The following is a 25,209-nucleotide window of genomic DNA, read 5'->3' as shown; positions in this document are numbered from 1 at the left end:
TAACTGTTTGGGGTAATTCTTCTCACGCAGATCGAATTTTTAAACTACAAAAAAGTAGTGAGGATACTTGCAAGAGCAGAGTATAGGGAACACTGTAAACCTTTATTTCTGGATTTAGGTATTATGCCACTACCTTCATATATATATATATATATATATATATATATATATATATATATATATATATATATATATATATATGGTATGCCACTACCTTCATATATATATATATATATATATATATATATATATATATATATATATATATATATATATATATGGTAAGTTTAACATAAACTCCAACGTCCATGATCACGATACAAGATCTAGAGATGCTATTAGAGCACAACGTTTTAGGTTGACAAAGAGCATAACAAATTCGACTGATGTTAGTTTGTATAACTTTTTGCCAGATGAAGTAAAAAGTCTTCACTTGTTATCGTTTAAGCTTAAAATCAAATCACACTTTTTGAAACATTGTTTCTATTCAAAAACGGAGTACCTAAGTACAGCTTTTACATAATAGTACTACATAGTTTGGTCAGGGTAGCTGCCTATTATAATTATATTTCATGTTTTTTATAATTCCATTGAGTGTGTTTGTCGTTTTTTTAATTGTTAATATTAAATATATACATGTTTTTAATGTTTAAATTCGCCAAAAATTTTATATGTATTGTCACTATTCCTTTGACTTGTCAAAAACAAAACTATTTTTGTATATTGATTAAATAAATTCTATTCTATTCTATAAGTTTGGTTGTGTATACATATATACATAAAAAATCTCTTATCACGGTGTGCATCCACGTTATTATCCGAAACCACTGAATAAGAAAATTTTGTGAAAGTGTATGTCTTGGTCCAACTTAGGAACAGGAGATAGGTTATTTTTATCTCGAGGAATGACCCTAATATATATGTAGGGTAATATGAACATAAAATAAAAATAAAATAAAAAATCAAAATAAAATAAAATAGAATAAAAGAATCAAATAGAATAAAATGGCATAAAATGGTTTGGTATATTCGCTCCGTGCGTAACCATAGTACGGGTACCCTGAAACGATGCCAGCGTGCGTAGCGGCGAAATATGATAAAATTGGACCTATCTTTTTACGCATAAATTTTATCAAAAATGGTGCAAATACATGTTGTGTATTTAATTGTGCTAATAATAGCATTCGATACTATCAAACATGACAAACTCATAGAACTATTACATCTTATAGTACTTGACACTAAGGACATCCAGATTATAAAAAATCTATATTGGAATCAAACAGCCCACATGAAGAATGGACATATGGTGAGTGAAAACGTAACCATTTCGAGAGGGGTTAGACAGGGCTGTATTCTTTCGCCACTGCTTTTCAACCTGTACACGGAACAAATATTTCTAGAGGCACTGGAAAAGTACAAAGAGGGCATCAAGATTAATGGCGTACCAATAAGTAATTTTCGATATGCAGATGATACTGTTATACTGGCCGATAATTTCGAAGATTTACAGATGATGCTAAATAGAGTAAATACAACTGGCAACCAATTTGGACTGAAGATCAATAGAAAGAAAACTAAATTTATGGTGATCAGTAAAAATAACATTCAACATATCGACCTGAATATTGAAGCCGAACGTATTGAAAGAGGAAACCGGTTTAAATATCTGGGATATACAGTAAATGATAAGTGGGACCCAGACGTAGAGATTAAGATCCGAATTGAAATAGCAATATCTAAATTCATCAAAATGAGAAAGGTCTTAAGTAACGGCCACCTAAGCGTTAACCGCCGATGGCGCACCACGAAATGCTACGTACTCTCTACGCTACTTTACGGAGTTGAAGGGTGGACGTTAACAGCAGCAACTATAAAGAAGTTAGCGGCTCTAGAAATGTGGCTGTATCGACGGATACTGAGAATACCTTCGACCGACAGAGTGACCAACACAGAGGTATTAAGACGAATGGGTAAAGAGGTGGAATTGTTAACAACTGTTAAAAGGAGGAAAGCGTCATACCTGGGCCATGTGTTCCGTAATGATAAGTATAGTCTGCTACAGCTTATCGTGGAAGGCAAGATTGACGGTAGAAGAGGTTTGCGCAGAAAGAAGAAATCCCGGCCGAGAAACTTGAAAGAATGGTTTCAAATACCAGAAGCTGCGAATATAATGCGGGACAAAACAGAGAAACCTATCATTTGATGGTCGCCAACCTTCGGTTGACGACGACACATAAAGAAGAATAATAGCAAAAATAGCGAGTGTAGTTTTTATAGGTTTCCAAAGATTACATATAAATTACAGAAAAGAAAAAGATGGATTTATACTATTAATATGAAAAAGTAAATATCACATAATTTCATTTTTATGCAATGGAAATTGAAATTGAAGCAGAGGATGACCAAGGTCTAGAGGGACGAAAGATATATTTTACGTGAGGCCTAAGTTCAGCAGTGGATAAATATAGGCCTATTGATGGAAGACGATTTGCCGTATTCCATCAGTTATTCGTAGAATAAAAATGGATATAACAAGTGTTATAAGTATACGACATCCACGTCATAGATCGGTCTGATAAGAGGAAAAACAAATTATCTGGAAGGTATATGATGGATTAAAAAAAAACAATAGTTTCAACGGAAGCTGCTAGTTGCTGTTATTTTTTAACAGGAGTAACAGTGGCAAGAATTGAACGTATTATGCGCGAGAAAAACTAACAAATGGTTTTAAACCTCCATTTACAAATCAGCGCGGACGAAAACCTATTACGTTGGATGAAAACAAAATTATCCTCCGCAGAACTGTACATTCATTTTTGTTTAAAAATAGGGTTTCAACTCCCAAACCTATACTATTAGCAAAATAGGCGAAATATATAATGTTACCAAAATGATCTATGAATTATTACAAAAAATATTACAAGATCCTAACTTTCTACACCTATTATTTTACTTACCTGGGAAAAAATTATTGATTTCACGTAAAAATCGTATACATCTTAATATATATAAATCTCGTGTCACAATGTTTGTCTTCAATGGACTCCTAAACCAATTAACCGATTATAATAAAATTCGCACACCATGTGCAGTTCGATCCAACTTGAGAGATAGGATAGTTTAAATCTCAAATTATAGTCTCAATTTTAATTTATTGCTAATTATTTGTCTGTTATTATTTGATAGTCACAATTATCTGTTAACTCCAAATGATTCTAACAGATGTCGATACCTTTCGACTGGGTTGAGTAAGTAATCAATAGATGGCGCTGCTATGGTAAATCTACGAACGTGTCATATACGATACATTTTAATAGCATAATTACCACGTGTTGTTGACGCTATAAAGTTAATTAAATTTATTTTGTAGTGAACGAAATACTGTATAATTCAATTATTTCCACTTTTTAAATTTTTGGTGTTAGCATAGCCGGCTACGTTTTACTTAGACTGAAGTGTAAATTGAATTCATATTATAATGAAGATAATACAGTGAAATTAATCCTGTTTTTTACTTATTTGTGCTTCATTGATCAAAACTTTATAATTTAATTTGAATATATGTATGTAAGTATTATCACATAATTATAAAATTTAATTAAAATGTCAATGCAAAAATGATACACAATTTCCTACACTTTTTCAATAGTTGTACAAATATTTTTTTTTATTGTTTTTATTTAACCTCTATTAAAAAATATTTAGCACTTATTATTTCAATGTGCTATGATAACAAGTTTTTCAGATTTTTTTTCTTATATTTAAACGATTAAATTAGTATTTCAATTCTTTCTTATTGAAATTATTATTTAAAATCTATAATTTAAATATGTACATGTCAGTATTATCACATAATTATAAAAGTTAATTAGAATGATTTTCAATTTTTCTTTTCTCATATTTAAACGATTAAATTATTATTTTCAGTCAAATGCCACCGAAAAAATCTAACCTCAACAACGCGAGCAGCAAAGGGTCACGACGCAAACGTGTTGAAAGAGCTCAGCAATTACCAGAACAAATCGAAACAAGAAATGCAGCTCAAAGAATCAGGACTGCAGAAAGTCGTGCACAAGAATCTCAAGAACAGCGTGACGAACGTCTGCAACAGAATATTACCAGAACAAGAGCGGCACGAGAACGAAACATAGCTGCAGTACGAGTACTAGATCGACAAAGGCAACGGATCAGCCGCTCATTAACACGTGCATCATTCGTTCGGCTTGCCTTTGAATATGCACCATATATTAACTACTCAGCGCATTCAAAAATTGCTATCGGTGGAATGGATAAAGTATGTCAATATTGTCAGGCATTGAAATTTCCGAATGAAGCAGCCGGCATGTGCTGCGCATCAGGAAAAGTTGTGCTGTCACCTCTACCCGCTCCGCCGGAGCCTTTATTATCCCTTCTTACTGGCAATTCAGATGATTCCAAATTATTTTTGCGTAAGATACGCAAATTTAATTCTTGCTTCCAAATGACGTCATTTGGGGCAACGTAATTTTGAAACTACATTCAAAATTCAAGGCCAGGTGTACCATAAAATCGGATCACTGATGCCAATGCCTGATATATATATATATATATATATATATATATATATATATATATATATATATATATATATATATATATATATATATATATATAATAACGGATTTATTACGGCTGTCGCCGCTTCTCCGCCCCCAATTTCCATCTTTTTCTGTCATATGCAGTTGCCTCTTCTAAGTCTCTTGCCGCCATTGCTTCATCAATATCGTTGCGCCAACTTCTCCGTGGTCGTCCTCTCTTTCTTCTTTCAGGAGGGATCCATTCCAGTACTCTCCTAGGCCATCTGTACTCTGGCATTCTTTTAACATGTCCGAACCAGATTAATTGATTTCTTTCTATGTCATCATTGATATTTCTCTCCATTTTCATTTCGTTTCTTATTTGTTCGTTTCTAACTCTCTCCAGTTTCGATCTGCCGCAGCTTCGTCTCAGATAATCCATTTCTGTCGTCATAAGTTTGTTTCTATTTGCTTTGGTGACGTCCCATACTTCCGAACCGTAAAGTGTAATACTTTGAACTATACTACCGTAAATGTGTTTTTTGGTTTCTCGTCGAATTGTTTTTTGCCAGAGAAGAGAGTTTAAGGCACGGGTCGCTGCTCTGCCCTTGTTTATTCTTTCCCTGATTTCATCTGCGCTATTTCCCTTCTTGTTGAAAATGACCCCCAAATATTTGCAGGATTGCACGCCTTTGATTTTGTCGTCTTCCAAGACTAGGTCACATATTTCATCTGTTCCCACTGAGAGATATTCACATTTTGTCATATTCATGTTTAGACCTGCCACCTCATATTCTTCTTGCAGTTTTCTTACCATATAGCTAAGATCGTAGCTGTCTTCGGCAATTACTACCTGGTCATCTGCAAAGAAAAGTGTATATATAGCTTGTTTTCTTCCACCGTTATTCCCATGTTTCTACATTTTTTTACCCATTTCACTAAGGATCTGTCCAAATAGATTTTAAATAAGGTGGGTGACAGACAGCAGCCTTGTCGTAGTCCTTTTGTTGTTTGAAAAGGAGAGGTGATTTCTTGTCCCATTTTAATTCTCGCAAAGTTTTGTTCGTAATATTTTTGAGTGGCGTTAATAAGAATTGGGTTTATTTTCAAGTTACCCATTTCTATCCATAGTTGGGAGATCGGTACACTGTCATATGCTTTTTCCAAATCTATTAAGGCTATATGAGTTTCTCTATTTCTCTGCACTCGTTTTTCCAATGCCTGATAACAATCCGAAATGTCTTCACATTTATTTTATGGGCGATTGTGAAGAGCGCGTGACGACTCGGTGCCTGTATAATTTTATTGAACAAGCAGAGGAAAGAGCAATTGTGATATTATTGGAAAATTTTTTAGAAGATCACAATCAACTAATTCAATTGATCAAAAGAGTTTCGCCACGACTGCAAAATGACAATTATCAAATCGTCATAAAAGCCGACAAAGTACCATTAGGTGAACATGCTGGTAGATTCAACGCTCCAACTGTTGATGAGGTTGCTGTTATCATGGTTGGTGATCCAATTGACAAAAGATCTATAAAAATTACACGGCGAGACAACACTGTCAGTACGATTTCGGATCTACACCGTTCATATGACGCACTACAATATCCATTGATATTTTGGCAAGGACAAGATGAATATCACCTTAATATCAAACAGTATGATCCAAATACCGGTAAATTTGACAATTATGTATTTACTTTCTTACTGTATGTATAGATTTTAATTTCGTATTGCATTTTATTTTTTATTTTTTTAGGTGATTACAGAAATAATAAAGTTAGCTCAATGAAATACTACGCACACCGAATAATGGTTAGGCAACATCAAGACAATTATATCCTTCGATATCGTCAGCTGTTCCATCAATACATTGTTGATAAATATGTATGCTAAGGTCGCAAGCGAACGCTTGCGATTCCTTCGATTCAACCAGGCAAAACTACGATCGGAAGAATATATTCACTTACGAGATGCTGTTGCTGGAAGCATCGATGGAAATTTAAATCCCAATGACATCGGTAATGCTTTCATTTTACCTTCAAGCTACATCGGCAGTCCACGGAACATGCAGGAATACATACAAGATGCGATGACTTACGTACGTCATTACGGCCAACCGGATTTATTTATTACATTCACATGTATTTTATTGTTAAATATTCAATTTTTGGTATCACACGTTGTTGGCTGTATACGATAGAGTGGCAAACGAGGCTTGCCTCATGCCCACATTTTGGTTTGTCTTAAAGATAGAATCCGCCATGGGCCATGCGGAGCTTTCAACATGACGTCACCGTGCATGGAAAATGGAAAATGTAAAAAAAACTTCCCAAAGCCGCATACGAATGACACGATCACGGATATTGATGGTTATCCAATGTATCGCCGCAGAAGTACTGAGAATGGTGGCCACACATTTACAATGCGACTGCCGAACTTTCCAAATCAAGTTGAGTTTGATAATCAGTGGGTGGTACCATACTCACCACTACTTTCAAAAACTTACAAAGCTCATATCAATGTTGAGCTTTGCAGTTCTGTTAAATCAATTAAGTATATTTGTAAATATGTAAACAAAGGCAGTGATTTGGCCATATTTGAAGTACAAAACATAAATAAAAATGACGACATAGCACGATACCAAATGGGCAGATACATTAGCAGCAATGAAGCTATTTGGCATATTCTCAGCTTTCCCATCCACGAAAGAGATCCTGCTGTCCAACATCTGGCAATACATCTTGAAAACGGTCAACGTGTATACTTCACTGAAGAAAATGTTCTCCAAAGAGCGTTCGAAGCTCCGAAAACGACTCTAACTGAATTTTTTACATTGTGTCAAAAACCTGATGTTTTTGGCCAATTCGCGAAGACATTGGTGTTTGGTGATGTTCCGCGTTATTTCACATGGAACAAATCCAGTAAAAAATGGGAGCCACGGAAACAAGGAAAACCACATCCTTCCATTACAGGCATATTCAAAGCTAAGACATTGGGGAGACTTTATACGGTACATCCAAAGCAACGTGAGTGCTTCTATTTACGTTTGTTATTGGTGAATGTTCCCGGACCAACGTCTTTTGAAATTTTACGAACAGTTAATGGTCGAGTATTCAATACATACCAGGATGCATGTCGTGAACTGCAATTGCTAGAAGACGATAACCATTGGGACTTAACGCTTGCTGATGCTGCGTTGACATCAACACCGAATAACATTCGTCAGTTGTTTGCAATTATTTTGACGACATGTTATCCCTCGCAAGCACAAACTTTGTGGGAAAATATAAAAATTGTATGACAGAAGACATCTTGCACCGAATTAGACAAACAAATCAATGCCAAAACATAGATTATACACCAGAGATGTACAATGAAGCATTGGTCTTGATCGAGGATTTATGTGTTCTTATTTCAAATTTACCACTTAATCATTATGGTATGCCATCACCTAATCGTCCAGCCACCGACTTAGTCAATACCGATTTACAACGAGAAAATCAATATGACCATGGAAGTTTAGCAACAATTATCATGAACAGTGAACCATTACTGACAGCAGAACAATAAATTATTTATGATCGGATTATGCTGGCTGTTGCTGCTGAACAAGGCGGTTTTTTTTTCTTGGATGCACTCGGTGGAACCGGTAAGACATTTTTAATATCGTTGATTCTTGCCAAAATACGGTCGCAACAAAAAATCGCATTAGCAGTAGCATCGTCAGGCATTGCGGCTACTTTACTGGATGGTGGGCGAACAGCACATTCAACATTCAAGCTGCCATTGGACGTTCGTAATAAAGCAGATGCAATGTGTAACATCAAAAAGAATAATGGAATAGCTGCAGTGTTGCGGAAGAGTTCTATAATAATTTGGGATGAGTGCACAATGGCACACAAATATTCACTTGAAGCATTAAACAGAACTATGTAAGATTTAAACAGCAATAATAAACTTTTCGGTGGTGCTATCTTACTTTTGTCTGGTGACTTCCGGCAGACCTTACCGGTTATACCTCGCTCTACTTTCGCGGATGAGATTAATGCATGTTTGAAACAATCATTCTTATGGCGAAGTGTTGAAACACTTCGATTGACCATAAATATGCGAGTACAATTGCAAAATGATCCATCAGCACAAATATTTTCCGAACAACTACTAGATATTGGGAACGGTAAAATAGAACTGCAACCAAATACGCAATGCATTAAACTACCAGACAATTTTTGCACTGTTGTTCAGGATAAAAATGAATTGATTCAGAGTATTTTCCCGGATATACAGAATAATTATTTGAATCATGAATGGCTTAGTCAACGGGCGATTTTGGCAGCCAAAAACGTTGATGTTGACGAAATTAACTTCCAGATACAACAGTTGTTACCAGGTGATCTGATGTTTTTTAAATCAATCGATACTGTTGATGAAAATGAAAGTGTAAATTTTCCGATTGAATTTTTAAATTCATTAGATATCTCTGGAATGCCACCACATAATCTTCGGTTAAAGATTGGTTCCCCTATTATTCTCCTCCGTAATTTGAATCCACCTCAATTATGTAAGGGTACGCGTTTGGTCATCAAAAAGATCACCGGAAACATTCTTGAAGCAACCATTTTGGCTGAGAAGTTTAAAGGAAAAGTGGTCCTGCTGCCACGTATTCCGATGATACCATCAGATTCTACCATATCCTTCAAAAGGCTACAGTTTCCAATTCGTTTAGCTTTCGCCATGTCTATAAATAAATCTCAAGGTCAAACAATGTCCATTTGTGGTTTAGATTTGGAAAATCCATGTTTTTCTCATGGGCAACTATATGTTGCGTGTTCACGTGTTGGGAAACCGTCGAATCTATTTGTGTTAGCTAAAGACAGGTTAACCAAAAACATTGTGCACCGATTGGTGTTAAATTAAATTGAAATTGAAAGTATTTATAATTCAAAAAAATAGATATTAATGTTTAAAAGTTTAAGACTGTCTGCCTTGCCTACCTCATTCATGAGTTTAAGCGTCACATGTTATTTACTGTATTATACTGTAATATACTTATATTTGTTATAAAATTAAATGGAAATAATAAATCTGATAAATTTTTATTTTGTACCTATTGATTTCTGCTTAATATCAAGTGTAAGAACATTTTAATTAATTGTGTTCAACGTACTTCCCCTTCAAATCTCAATCCAGTGAATTTGTATACCAACATCAACATTTTCGTCTTTGTTCGTAAATAATTTCATTGTACTAAAGGGTTATAGTAGTAGAAAGTCAAATAAGGAGATCATATTTTTTTAAAAATACCATCTGTGTGAAAAAGCATAGTGGACTCCGTGACTGATGTTCTCTTATTGTTCCTCTTAGATTGTTTACTATAATGTAATATAACAAAAACTTTAGCCACAGCAACGCGTGGCCGGGTCAGCTAGTATATTTGAAAATTCTAAACGGTATATGAGGGGTAGCTGATGAAAAATCAGTGAAGACATACAGCTGATTTTACTTTGATTTTGTTTTAAACAATCTTAAAAAGTGAAAAAAATCATTTTTTTTCTATAAAATGTTTCTTATGCGGTTTAAAGAAAAATTAGGATACATAAACAATTCACCCAGATAGTTGCAAAAAACCCTTAACTTTGCAGTAATTTATAAATGTTAATAACTTTGTATTCATTAAATTCCAAATCGAATTCTCTTTCGTCATATCGAGATGGCCTTAACACTCCAGCATTTTGGCACAAGTTTAAGTGTCTAGCTCGTGATTAGTTGTGCGGATACAGAAGCGAACTTGGCGCGGTGCCAAAACGCTGTTTCAGACCTTCGTCTGCCTAGTGTATTATTTAACTATTTATGCATAATCTATTGATATGCATAAATATATGTAAACCAAGACCGAACATTTAAGAGATAAATAAACTGCTAATATTACGTAGTATAAAAATGTGTCATTTCGATCTCCACTACGTTTTCGTTTTCAAAAAGATTAATTAAAAGTGGCGTTAAAAACGATGTATAACCGCCAAAGTTGTTGAATAAGTTATATGACAACTTTGGCGGTTATGCATCCTTTTCAATTTCAATAATTTTTTTTAAACGATTTTCGTAGTGGAAAACGCAACGTCAAATATTTAATTTATATTTAAATGGGAATAAGCCACAATTAAAGGTTAAATATAAATTAATTTAAAATGCCACAAGAAAATAGCTTCAGAACAATGTCAAATATTTAGTTAACAATGTAATTTTTACAGTCAATCGTGGCTTAATCAAACACAATTTTTAACTTCGTTAATTATTTTTAACTACTAGGAATATTATATTAGGTACTTTCTTTGAAAGATTTAATAGTTCTTATCTTTTCTTTAATTACAATTTGTTTCAATTTTGATATTTTTTAGTTTCATTTTACAGAGAACTCTGTATTATTTTTTTATTGTGGTGACAATTGCTGTTGACAGACTTTTTCAATAGAGCTGCTTAATTAACAATAAGCACAGAAAATTCAGAACTTGATATAAATAGAGGATATAACAACATATTTATGTAAACATGGCTGATGCCTTCAAGCCCACGGCTCGAGTAAGTCTGAAATGCAAATATTTCATTCACCGCCAATTAAAAATGACATCTATAGGTTATATAAAATATTTACAATTTTATTTAATTTTTTTTTAAAATGATTCCCAGACTAAAAATCGAAACTTCAAAAACCAATTGTGGTACTATTTTTTTATTACTATTATTGAGTCATTGTGGTTTATTCGTATTTTAAAAATATTCATTGAAAAATGCCATAAGAAAATAGTTTCAGAAACAGAATGAACAATATAATTAATAGACGGCAATAATACATTAAGAATCTATCGACTAAAGTTTGTCCACATTTTTTTTCATTTATGTTTATAATCCACTCAAACATGTCTTGAAGTTCCGTTCTTGAGCGTCTCAGAATGCAGTGGAGATATAAGTTACAATACATACAGGATACAAGACCGAACTTCTTATAAAATATGGATGAGATTCCTTTGGTCATCTTAAGACCTTGGGCAACACAGTGGGCTAGAGACACGTTATGCGGAACACTAAAAAGATCCTGCTGAACTTCTGTGGTCACGCCGAATCTAGCACTATTTCTGTCTGCGTAATTTGACATAAATTCATTAAAGCTTGGTCGCCGGTCCTCTTTGATCTCATGTTGAAGGGTTTGTGCTTGTTCTGTTTCATTTGAGCCAGCATAAGGTGCAAGACGATTTATGTTAATTATTTTTGGTTTACCTTTCGGCAACGTCTTAATTCGGTATATTATGTCATTTATTCTCTTTTTAATTTCATACGGACCTTCCCATTGTCTTTGCAGTTTAGAAGACAAGCCTCGACGACACTGTGGATTATAAAGCCAAACAAGATCACCTACTTCATAGCTTTCATTTTTACATGGAGAGTCATATTGATCTTTTATTCTGTCACTGGCTAACTGGATGTGTTCGGGCAAGTTCATGAATGTTGTTCATTCTTAACTTCAGGCGATCGACATATCTTTCGGTTGAAACATGTTTAACATGTTTAACTAACATCAGGCAGGTTGGAGTCTGGTCGGTAGTTTCATGCACGGCCGAGTGTTAGGCCATTAAGAATAAATGAATGTGCTGGTCCCAATCCCTTTGATATTGTGATACGACTTTGGACGGATGTTTACTCATCGTTCGGTTCATCCTCTCGACCATTCCATCTGATTGAGGATGCAGGGGTGTCGTTATGGTCTTATTGACACCAATCAATTAACAAACGTTTTGGAAAAGGGTTGACTCAAAGTTTCGCCCTTGGTCGGAGTGAATCTCCAAGGGAATACCAAATCGTCTAAAGAATTCTTTAACAATGTACCTCAGCAACGGTAGCAGCTTCTTGATTTGATATCGCATAGGCCTCAGTCCATTTCGTAAAATAATTCACGGCTAGCAGGATATATTCATTTCCATCATTCGTCTCTGGAAGTGGACCCGCAATGTCGATTAATACTCTTTCCATAGGACTACCAACATTGTACTGTTTCATGGGTGCCCTCTTTTTACCAACTGGATCATTACTGCTTGCGCACAGTTCACCTTTCCGGCACCATCTTCTTACATCATCTTTACAGTTCACCTAATAGAACCGTTCTCGAACCTTTTGCAGACTCTTCGTAATACCAAAGTGTCCACCTGATGCACCGTCATGTAACTGACGCAATACTTCTGACACTTTACTTTTAGGTACAATCAACTGAAGTTGCAGATATCTAATTCCAAAGATCCCATCAATTATATGAACCGTAGTGGTGTTTACAGATTAAAATGTTCAGATTGTGATGCCACCTACATAGGTAGAACATGTAGATCACTGTCTACACGCTCTCTAGAGCACACAAAAAGAGAAAACACTTCCACTTTCTCTCAACACCTCAAAGAATACAACCACACGCTCAATATCCCAGAAGACGTTTCACTTATTCACAATATACCCAAAAAAAACTTCCCCAAACTAGACTTATATGAAGACCTTGAAATTCTTAAAGAAAAACAAAAAAGTCCAAATTGTGTTAATCGTCATGTCTCATTTAATCGAGACTTCCTCCCTCTCCATCGCCAACTATTCTCATAACCCACATCCTTAATTTACTCTTACAACAAAAATCTATATTTATTATTATTCGTTCGTCAACTATCCATCTCCCTTAGTTTACTCCAAAACCTCTCTTTCAATACACATTACTCTCTATCTTTCCCCACTTCTTTCTATCCAACCTAAACTACAAGTCTGACCCCTATACGCAACATTTTTCATGCTTCTTTTCGACACCTCTAAATTCAGAGTAGATTATTCGTCATCCCCCTCCTAAACTATTCAGTTCTCATTATACTTATCCACACATCTCCCTCAGGGTTTGGTTTCGGATCTCTGGAGACCCCAGCCTTCTGTAGTATTTCCTCTTCTCATAATTTAAAAACATCATAACTTCCTTTTTTACTTAAATTTAACAGAGCCACCCACAACCATTTCTTTTTTACAGTTCTTGTCAAGATATACCCATAGTCTATTAAGCTCATGAACTTATAACTTATCCTTTTTTACTTCTCATGTACCTAGTGTTGCTTTATAACAGATAGGGCCTTTTCTTTTTTAAGTTATAAGTTGAGTACTATATGATCATCATATTGATCTACGTTCATGAACTTATAACTTAAAAAGTTTTACATTTACTAGGTACCAAATGTTGCTTTTTAACATATAGGGCCGTCCATGCTTAAGTTATAAGTTAAATATTACATGAACATTAGATTACATAAGCTTTTATTTTATTCACTCAATACCACCTCCAAATATAAAATATATCAATTCCTTTTTCACCCATCAACAATAAATTTTCAAGAATCCAACTTCGCACATATGTCTATTTTCCATTGTCCAGGTACCAAATGTTGAGAAAACATAAGGGGCCTTATATTAGAACCTCGTATTCGCACTACTGTAAGACGTATGTATAGTTGGTTTCCTAACAATACCACATACACTAATTAATAAAACAATTTCCACCATGTTCTTAAAAATTAATTCAGGACAAATTAACAACTTAAAACAACAATATTGATGGTTGCTACTGTTACATTATTTTAATTTTAACTTTTTCAATTTTTAAATAGCGTTGGCTTCTGTCTTAATTGGACTAACATAAAGTTACACTGACTGCTTTGTTCGGACTTCCGTCCTAACTTGTCAAGATTGTCATTTCCATCAGTTGCTTTCATCAGGTGCTCGTAGACACATTGCCTCAGGACCAGCAACTTAACGTGGAGTCATACGTTGCCATGTTACCAAATCCAATGGTAACTTTAACATCATAGAATGTATCACCATATAATGTAAACTAAATTTAAATAACAATTTTTAACGGGTTTTTACCCACATATTTAGTGGCTCAATACATGTATACCCACTTAGTAAGTAGTAACCACATTTTGTATTAACCTTGGCCAAAATTTAAATCTCACGTTCTTTTTAATTAAGTGGTTATATACTTTTTAGGTGCACTGATGATGGAATATGGATTCCGAAAACGTTTTGTGATATAGCCCGATTGGGTTTTTAAATTATATACCTTTTATAAAGGATTTTTAATAAAAATTTTTTTTACATGTCTTGCCAAGAAGGTGTTTCACTTCGACGAATATGCATCCAATCCAATACTCTTTTTATACATAGATCATCTGCTTAAGCGTCTTGTATCTGTTGAGACTGCCATTGATCATTAATCACGGTGGTTCGTCTCACGGAGCAAGTCGTTCTCCTAATTTAAGACAGTGATTAGAATTTGCACTGCATGTCCGTCTTGACTGAGCATCAGCATTTGAATGACTTTTTCCAGTCCGGTGTTCGATCTGTTCTAGCTTTCTGACTGTTGTATTATTTTCTTGCAATTTACGGCGAATGTGAACTACGTCATCAGTATTCCAACATCTGGTTCGCGTCTCTTCGGCATTGTGTTACGAACTACTTTCCGTACGATTTCCTCCAGACATTTTTCGTTTTTTTCGTCGCTCTCTTCAGAAGTTCGTACTCGATAGCTCCGTGAAGCTCGAATAGTGGTTTCGTGTTCCAAGGCAATGGCGAGCGCTTCATCTAAAACTTTCGGTCTTGCTAGTCGTAAAGCTTTCTGTAGTTCATTGTCTCTTGACCCATTGACGAAGGTATCTACAGAATTTTCTTCCAAAATGCTGTCTGGTACGTCCCGATAAGCTAACCGCGCTATACGAGCAACATCTGCTTCAAATTCTCACTTGCTCTTTGAATTATACTTCTTATTTGTACTTTGTAGACTTGTTGTAGATGGGATCTCCATAACTTTTGTCTAGTCGAGTGAATAAAGTCTGGTAACATTTTTCTTGACCCCTAGGAATTGATTTTAGGATATCCGCAGCATCATCTCGTAAAGCAGTAGTCAAGGAAACAGTTTTTTCTTGTTCCGTCCAATGATTGGCTGTCGCAATATCTTCAAATTGTCTAAGGTATATAGACCAAGAAGACTTTCCATCAAATGGTGGCAATTTAAATCTCATATGATATCTCGTTTCGTTTCTATGTGATTTTTCTTTCACTATAGGATCTAAAACGACTGCATTAACTGGTGGTATCACCTTCTTATTAGTTCTCATGCTCTCTAATATATATATATATATATATATATATATATATATATATATATATATATATATATAGAATTTGAAATTTCCGCGGGAGCTATATGTGGTTTCAGTTGTTTTTCGGGTTTGACTCCGCGTTAAATATTTTTGGTTTTTAGAAAAACCATTGTTTTGACGACGTTTCGGCAAGGTCACACTTGCCATTGTCAAGTCAGATTCTGCTTCGTCTTGATGTTCCAGGCGAACTGATTTCTCGGTCGCTGCACGCTGAGTTTAAATATCTAGTTGCGCTTCTTATCATTGGTCCTGTGCGCAGAGTGGGCGTGGTCTTCTTCGCTATTTCAATTTTTTTTTACGTTTTTCTGCAGAATTGTTTTCCACGTATTTGGGAGTCTTTGGGCATCATCTCTGGTGTTTAAATTTTTCGGATGTTTTTCGATCTCTATGGCTTCTCTGATTACACGTTTGGCCTTATTATATATATATATATATATATATATATATATATATATATATATATATATATATATATATATATACCTATATAAGAATAAGAAAAAAGAAGTACTTGTGACTCGTTTGGAAAAAATATATAGTATAATATAATATATATATATATATATATATATATATATATATGACTGAAACCACATATATATATATATATATATATATATATATATATATATATATATATATATACTGAAAAAGCGATAAACGCTTGTAATCAACGCTGATCAGTTAGACTACAAACACAACTAATTGGGTTTGCAGCGGAAGATAGGACAAAGAAGTCTACCAAGTCTACCAAGCTTTCGCAAATCTTTATTTGCATCATTAGGGTGCTACAATAAACAAAATTAGTACAAATTACAGAATAAAAATTATTTTGTATCTTACACTAATTGAGGTTAGTTGTCATGGTATGTATGTCAATGAAATGGACAACTCATCTGACTCCTACAATATCACCTAAATAGTTGTGTTTTCTATATATATATATATATATATATATATATATATATATATATATATATATTGAAATGATATTGTTTAAAAAAAATTAATTTATAAGTTATATACTACATAATATTAGATATAAAAAAGTATTTGATTATTTTAAATAAGTTATATACTAGAGAATTTAATAAAAATATATTTATGTGAGGGCATTTTTAATAAATTAGCATATAATAAGTGTAAAAAGTTGTATTTTAATGTTGTAAATATATTTAAGTGAGCCATGTGCATAGGCAACCAACTATACAGTAAATTGACAGATAGAAATTAATCATAATACGAATATAAGTGGGGTTATAATAATAATGTTAGTTTAAAATGTTTAATTTATACATATTTAATGATTTAAATGTTTATTCTGATCTGAAAAGCCTAAATGTCAACAAAATTATCAATGGAACATTAACGAATTCTCCAGAGTGCAGAGTGTGACCATTGTTTACGGTCGAATATTCTGGAATAATGATTATGTCGGTGGATGGAACAGATATTTTTTCGAGAACATCCATATCGAAGAAATAGAACAAATTGGAACATGATCTCTTACCAGATGGTTCTAGAATATCCAAAAAGATATAAATACTCGTGATTTGGATTCAAGATGGCAGTTTTTAGTCAGAAGTCAGGCCAGTTCATTATGAAAGTTAGTAGACACATTTAGTTAGTGTAGTAAATTGTTCAGAATTTTCAAGAAGTCAGTCAGAAAAGTTTAGTAAGAAATATGAAAGTTAGTTGGAGTCAGTGAATCAAGTACAAATAGTCCAATTGTTTAATATAATTAAAAAAGGTATATTGGAAGAAATTAAATTATGTTATGGTTGGAGATTAGTATAAATCAACTTATAATAATTGGATATTGGTATATTGAAAAGAAGAATAAATATAAATGCTGTTTGCTGGTTTGCTTGGTGGTATATAAATGCTGGTGAAGAAAAATATATCTTAAATTGGTAGAAGCTGATAATTGGAAAAAGAAATTTCACAAAAACAAGGATAACCGAAGTACGAAGACATTCAGTGGTGATTAGAATATATATAGTGGAAAACAGTTCATTTAGGCATTCAGTGAAAGAAAGGTACAAAATTTTGTTAATATAATTTAGTTAGTGTTATAACAATTTCAATTTTGAAGATAGTTTGTTTAAATTTAACATTGTCTATAGAATTTAATTAGTTTTATAAGAACATCAATTTAAAGATAGTTTATTTTAAATTTACATTGGCTAGGTTAGATATATATGTGTGTTTCATAATAGTTATAATAAAGATAATTTAAAAACGTACTTACAAGCTAATTCTTTGAGAACCGCGATAAAAACCCTATATATTATATTATTAAAAATACTCATTGCTCATCATTCAAACAAAAAAACACATCATAACAATATATATATATATATATATATATATATATATATATATATATATATATATATATATATGAAAAGGAAATAAAATATTCCACTACAGAAAAGGAATTACTGTCTGTTGTCCACTTTAAAAATTACTTCCGTCCATATCTATTTGGAGTTCAATTTCGATTAGTCACAGATCATAGGCCACTTAAATGGCTTTTAAATTTAAAAGATCCTACTTCTAAATTATCACGATGGAGACTGAAATTAAAATATAATTTTGATATTCAGCATATTTTAGGTAAAGTAAACAGAGTTGCAGACTATCTGTCAAGAATTCGATTAAATCATGTCAATTAAAAACAAAATGAATATACCGAATTTGAGAATATTAAAACTTAGTTTTAAATAATTTTTCCTACTCTAATGAGCAAATCTTGGACGTTAACAATAAGAGTATTATATATATATATATATATATATATATATATATATATATATATATATATATAAATTCAGGGAATTTTATGGAAATATATCTGTTTATGACCAGGATTAGACTAAACTAAAATATTTAAAAGCAAGCTGTTTTTGTATTGATATTTTGTTTTACTTTAACTTTTTAAATTGTATTATTTTCATAACTTTGACAAGTATTATTTTGTATAATAATGTGTATATTTTTCCGTATAGTGGCATTATCGTTTAGTTCAAAAACTCAATCATTATTTTATTTTATAATTTATAAATAATTTTTTGATACTATATAAGTTTTCAAATATGTATGCTACTTCTATAAGTTTCTTTAAAATTGGTTTTACGATTTGGTCTGTAGAATAAAGTTACTTTTAACATGTCAACGTGTTGATTATTTCATGCAATAACGTTTCAACCGTCATTACTCCCGCAAAAAGTTGTTACTTACAACAACGTTCTAAGTGACAGTCGCTTAGAACGTTGTTGCAATTCAAAATTTACTATTTCGCTTATAACTTTATTACTACTTTGTGCAACTTAAAGGTTTTACTACTACTACAAAAAGGTTTACAATAATATTGCTATAATATTTTAAGGTATTAATTTATTTTTTATCGCTAAAAATGTTTTTTTCACTTCCTGAAAATTTTTTAAACTGGCGCTTGGAACGTTACTGGAGGGACCCATTCAATTTTCGAATATCAAAACAACCCGAGTAATTATCACAAAGGAATTAATAAAACTGCAAACCAAAATTCGACAGTTTTATAAATGGAAAAATATGTATAGAGAAATAACCGAATTTATTACTTTATGCCCTACTTGTCAACTCTCAAAATTTGATCGTAGGAATCGTACTCAAGGTTTAAATGTAAGGCATTCTCCGGAAAAACCATTTGAGGCTTTATCTGTAGGCCTGTTCTTCTTTGATAAACAAAAAATGCTCACAGTTATAGATAATCTAACAAAATTTGGACAAGCGTATATTTTAACTAATAAAAAATAGAAACGATAATTAGTAAATTAAAAAATTATTTTTCGCTGTTTGGCCTTCCTAAGATGATTATGTCAGATATTGGGGGTGAATTTAATAATAAAAAGGTGCACAGTTTTATTAATTCGTGAATATCGAATGGCACCTTACTTCGTCTGAGTACCATGCCTGTAACGGTATAATTGAGCGTTTCCATGCTACCATAACAGATACTTTGCGAAGCTATCTTTTAGAACATAACCAGTGCGACTTAGAAGATGCATTTTTAGTCGCTATACACTCATATAATTCTAGTAAACATCATTCAATATCTACTACCCCCTATAGTTTAGGATTTGCATATAAAAATAATAGGGAATTTGATGAAATTTCGTATAATAATCAGTTAAAAATATAAGGGAAAAACAATGCGATCAAAGGAAAAAGCAAAAGAACTGGTTTGATAATTTAAAAACGATCAACTGGTAAGTAAAGTATAAAGTTAGAGATGATTCTTTTAAAAAGACTAAGAAATCCAAATACTCCAAAATCGGTATTAAATACAGGACCATATGTTGTTCTTGAAGTCAATGAAACCATTAAACTTTAAAAATTAAGTTACATAACGAGGTTATTCGAAAATTTCATTTCAATAATGTAAAACCATTTTATGATGCGATTAACTAAACAAAGTTGAAGTGTACACGACAAGTAGTAGATATGAACTTTCATTACCCATATTATAAAGTATTTAAATCAATAATAACTGAAACATATAATTCGATTACCTTGTGATACACTTCATCTACGGCCTTCTCATAACAACAAAAAAGTAGAATGAGTTATTGCCGGTTGGTTTCTTTGTTTCATGTGGCCCTACCTGCTAAGTGCGGAGCATGTCCAGAGAGGCTCTTGACTACAAGGCATAACTTCGAAGCTGCAAAAGAAGCCCTTCTTGGACACCCTAGCTTCGGTCTTCAGGAGAGACGTGTTATGGCGAGCACGCCAGTTTGTGTGTTTTTATTTCAATATTTAGACTACATCGGAGATGATAAACACCCACGCTGATAATTTCGAGGTGTCAGCGATATGTTCAAGGACTATGATAGGTTTTAAGAAATAGTTTGTAATCATTAAGTTAGTATCGTTTTGTACTCTAAGCTGTTAACAACTCAATAAACCTTCAGAGTTTCGTTACTTAATTCTCCGACGAATACACATCATTTCATACAGAATAAAAGTTTTATATATATATATATATATATATATATATATATATATATATATATATATATACAGTATACTATCTCTATAACAACCACGGTTATTACGAGGTTTCGCTTATAACGAGGTACATTAGATATCCCGTGAAATTTCTATTGAAATATAATCGTCTATAGCGAGGCAAATTTGGTTAAAACGAGAGAAAATAAGATTGAAAAACGTGTTTTTTACGTTTATGACCCGGCTGTGGTTATAAATAAATACCCTTTTTCACTGCCGGCAATAATCTTAACTGCTGCCCGCAATACAAATAAATACAATACAATACAATAGAATTACAATAAATACAAATGTTTCACATCTTTAGAAAATATGATAGAATGATACTGGACAATTTAAAGAAGTCAAGAATGACAGACTGTTTACAATTGCAGAAGCAATAGTTTATGTTATCCTTCAAAATACGCTTTATACATTATGTAGTTGGAAAAAATGTAAGTACACATTTTTTGTTTTAACGTATATCATTGACAATACAAGTAAACAACTTCTTTTTGTTTTAACATATTTCATTGACAATAAAAGTAAACAACTTTTTTCAAAAACGCCATTCAATATTTAGAATCTTATATTGCTCCGAATGGCTTCACTATAGGAAGCTAATATTTTAGAAATCTACATATTTATATGTATGCACAGTATTATTGTTGTCCGATATAACGAGATCGGCTTATAACGAGGTAATTAGTCTGCCATTTCAGGTCTCGTTATAGAGGGAGTCTACTATATATATATATATATATATATATATATATATATACAAATATTTTGATAATGTTCTCTGAAATTCTTGTGATATCTTAACCTTATATTATCTATCTTATTGAGACTAAACCACAATTATAAAACCTTTACTTCAAAAATATTTCTTTAAAAGAATCTTTTTAGATATATCATCCGAAATGTTAACCAAGTTTAGTCAATGGTTTATTATCAGATATATTTGATTTTTTTAAATAATTCCATTTATACTTTCACTTGCTGTTTTTCTTTAACATAAATTTACGATATATGTTTTTGGACAACACATTTTATTCTTATTGAATTGACCATTTGATAGTACATAAAGTGTAAGTCAAACCCATGAATGAAGACCGCTTTGCCATTTAAATCTGATAACCTTATTACTAGTGGATCAAGTAAGCGAAGATATCGATTAGATCTTTATATATTGTTCCGAACGTTTTGGCAAAACCCCAGATCGAAGTTTTTTCACTCTCCTAAAAATTTGTAAATGTTAACTTATACTGCCAGTAAATGACCGTTTCGGAGTGTAATTTTCCTCGCCACGACGGATTTGCTTGAAAATTTGGATTTAGGTTCCTCTTACCTTCTACTTTACTTGTGGACCAGAGCCCAGGGATACTTTTAATTGGACGGTGAAAGCCGCCCCTTCTCGGAGTTGAAGAAACATACGTTTCAAATAAGTCGGGTAAAGGATAGATAAATTGACCAATTCTAAGCAAGTTTTTCACTAAGTCCATACTTTTTGAGGTATTTGCGAGTGAAAATGTCCATTTTTCAAAAATAAAACAAGTTTTCAGACAGTATTTAACAAATAACTCAAAAAGTAAGTATTTTAGGGAAAAAAATATTCTTAGCAAAAATGTAGCCTACAAAAAAACAAAAGAAATGGTGTATTTATGAAGTATTTAAACCCAGTAGAAGCAGAGTTGAAGCTAGTGAAAAGTAGGATCTTATATGTCAAGTTCCAAATCGAATATATCAACATGAAATAACCAAAAAATTTTCGAAAAAGACTTATCAAAACAAAGTTTCTAGCATTAAACCTAAGCGAGTTACGCTTAAAATAGAGGGTGTCCCTTTTTTGGTAACAAAATCGTGAAAATCACCCCCTATTAGCACCCCAAATGAAATTAATTGTTACCGCTCTACAATTTACTTTATTTAGTTATTGTTTATATGACCTGTAAGTTTGACCGGTTCAACCGACCGGTTGCTAAGTTTTAAAAAAATTTTGATTTTAAAGAAAACGAAAATTTTTGAAATTTAGAAAAAATTGCTTTTTTCCAAAATAACTTAAAAAGTATTAGTGATACGAAAAAATCGATAATTAAAAATATAGGTATTGCTTTTCTAAACATTTTGGTTTTTTTTTCTGTAAAAAAAATTGGTTAAGATGTGGCTGTTCCAAGTTTACATACAATCGCGATTAGTGACTCGTCCAAGCCCTTTAAACTAGATCACTTTCAAATATAAGGATTAAAAACATTTATATAATTGATCTTATTGCCCTTAAAAAAGCTACAAAATGAGTTTTTTTAAGCACTTCAGATCTTAAAATCTAACCGAGTTATGAGTAAAAAACCAATCACAGACATACTTTCACCCATCCTTACAAATGAATAAGGGTTGTTTTTTAAGTTGGATTACATCCTAGTATACTGGAAAATAGTAGGTATATTTATTGAAAACAATTTCAAAAAATCATTTAGAATTCATCTGAAGGATAATAAGTCGAGGCATCTATGAAAAAAATAATGGGGATTTGCCCATATATATGTTCGGAAAGATTTCCGCGGTTAGTACAATTAAACTTAGAGCTAAGATTAATATTATTATAAAAATTAATATTAAACTCACCAGTCTTCCGGGTTGAACCGCGTCGATATCCATTTTGCCGGGCTTTCGACATCCTCTCTGATGTCTTCTTCAGGGCTTCCGAGGTCTCAGTCTCCCGAGCCCCCAGACACTAGTCACTTCTAGTTCACTCACTAGTTCACTACAAGTGACTAGACTGAACTAGAAGTGACTAGTGAGTGTAGTAGTGTCTGGGGGCTCGGGAGACTGAGACCTCGGAAGCCCTGAAGAAGGCATCAGAGAGGATGTCGAAAGCCCGGCAAAATGGATATCGACGCGGTTCAACCCGGAAGACTGGTGAGTTTAATATTAATTTTTATAATAATATTAATCTTAGCTCTAAGTTTAATATATATATATATATATATATATATATATATATATATATATATATATATATATATGTAAAAGATATAATCTTTTAGCGAAAGCCGCTATCGCTTTATTAAATTTAATAAAGCGATAGCGGCTTTCGCTAAAAGATTATATCTTTTACACATTTCGCATAGCGCAGAGGATACAGAAAACGATATTATCATATCGTTTTCGTTCACGGCCGCCAAAGCAGGTGGCGCCTTTGTAGCTAACTACTGTTGTAGTGAAGTTTTTTGGGAGACATTCGTTGGACTTTCCGAGTTTGAATTTGTATCAGCCCAAAGTGTCTGATGAGGCTGGGCTAGGCCGAAATGATCATAACACTTTATTGATACCGATTCGAGCACGGGAAGTTTAACGAATTTGTCCTCCTAGGTCATATATATATATATAAGAAATACAGGATATTAGTGACTGTCTATATACACAAAACAGCCAGTTTATTAGGACGGCAGTCAGAAGGTTGGTCGAGATGTTAGAGAAACGCTCTTTTGACTTGATTGTTTTATTCAATATACACAAATATATACACAATTCGTCAGTGCAACTGACTAGTTGTTGAGATTATTTACAATAAACTTCACAACATTCAACATTAATAACACAAATATAAAATATAATAATGGACAATACATTCTAAAAATTTTGGTAAGGATAGTAAAACTTAGTTTATTTCATGACATCTTTTGATGGTGTGTTTTAACTCTGATACATAGAGAATAGAAAGAAAAAACAATATGATTAAAATGTAATTAGGTGTTCTTAATGTTGTATTTATTTTCAAGAAACAAGAGGGTCCATATTGGGTTGTTTTAATTTTTAATTATTAAACCTGTCCTAATGGTATCTTAATGGTAGATATATATATATATATATATATATATATATATATATATATATATATATATATATATATATTGTCATACTTTTTCTTTCCCAACCAAAGAAAAATAAATAAAAAAAATCCATCGGAATAAAATTTCAAGATATCAATATAAACAAATTGTATATAGTAATTTAAGATAAGATTTAGTGTAGATAAGAATAGAAATTTGTTTGGCAAACGACCTGTTTCCGTTTCAAACAAAATTATCAAAAAAACCTTTGTTTAGAATTAGAAGACATTTTACCTGTAAGTTAATCTTTTCATTGTTTGTATAGTCGAGTATTAAATGACCATATTTTAATCTTTTGAAATATGTATAAATGATGTATTGAAAAAAACCAATTTTAAAGTAAGCTATTTAGTTTTCTCTGAAACCGAAATTAGGCTTTTCCAAAATCATGGTAAACACAATTTAAGCTTTTTGATTGGACGGTCGTTTTTAAATGGGAATTTGGTGAGTCGATCATGAGAGAGGAGAAGTTAGTCATATTCTGGTC

At 32.6% G+C, this 25,209-nt stretch overlaps 1 protein-coding gene across 2 annotated transcripts in view; it reads right to left on the bottom strand.

Annotated features, from left to right (window-relative positions):
- Nucleotides 1–25,209, bottom strand: part of LOC140443488 (protein spitz-like) — a 692,772-nt gene that overhangs the window by 352,549 nt on the left and 315,014 nt on the right. The gene's annotated exons all lie outside the window — the stretch shown is intronic.

The sequence above is a fragment of the Diabrotica undecimpunctata genome, chromosome 6, assembly GCF_040954645.1.
Source record: "Diabrotica undecimpunctata isolate CICGRU chromosome 6, icDiaUnde3, whole genome shotgun sequence".
Taxonomy (NCBI): domain Eukaryota; kingdom Metazoa; phylum Arthropoda; class Insecta; order Coleoptera; family Chrysomelidae; genus Diabrotica; species Diabrotica undecimpunctata.
Note: the sequence above shows the minus strand (reverse complement) of the source record. Positions and strands in the feature narration are given on the sequence as shown.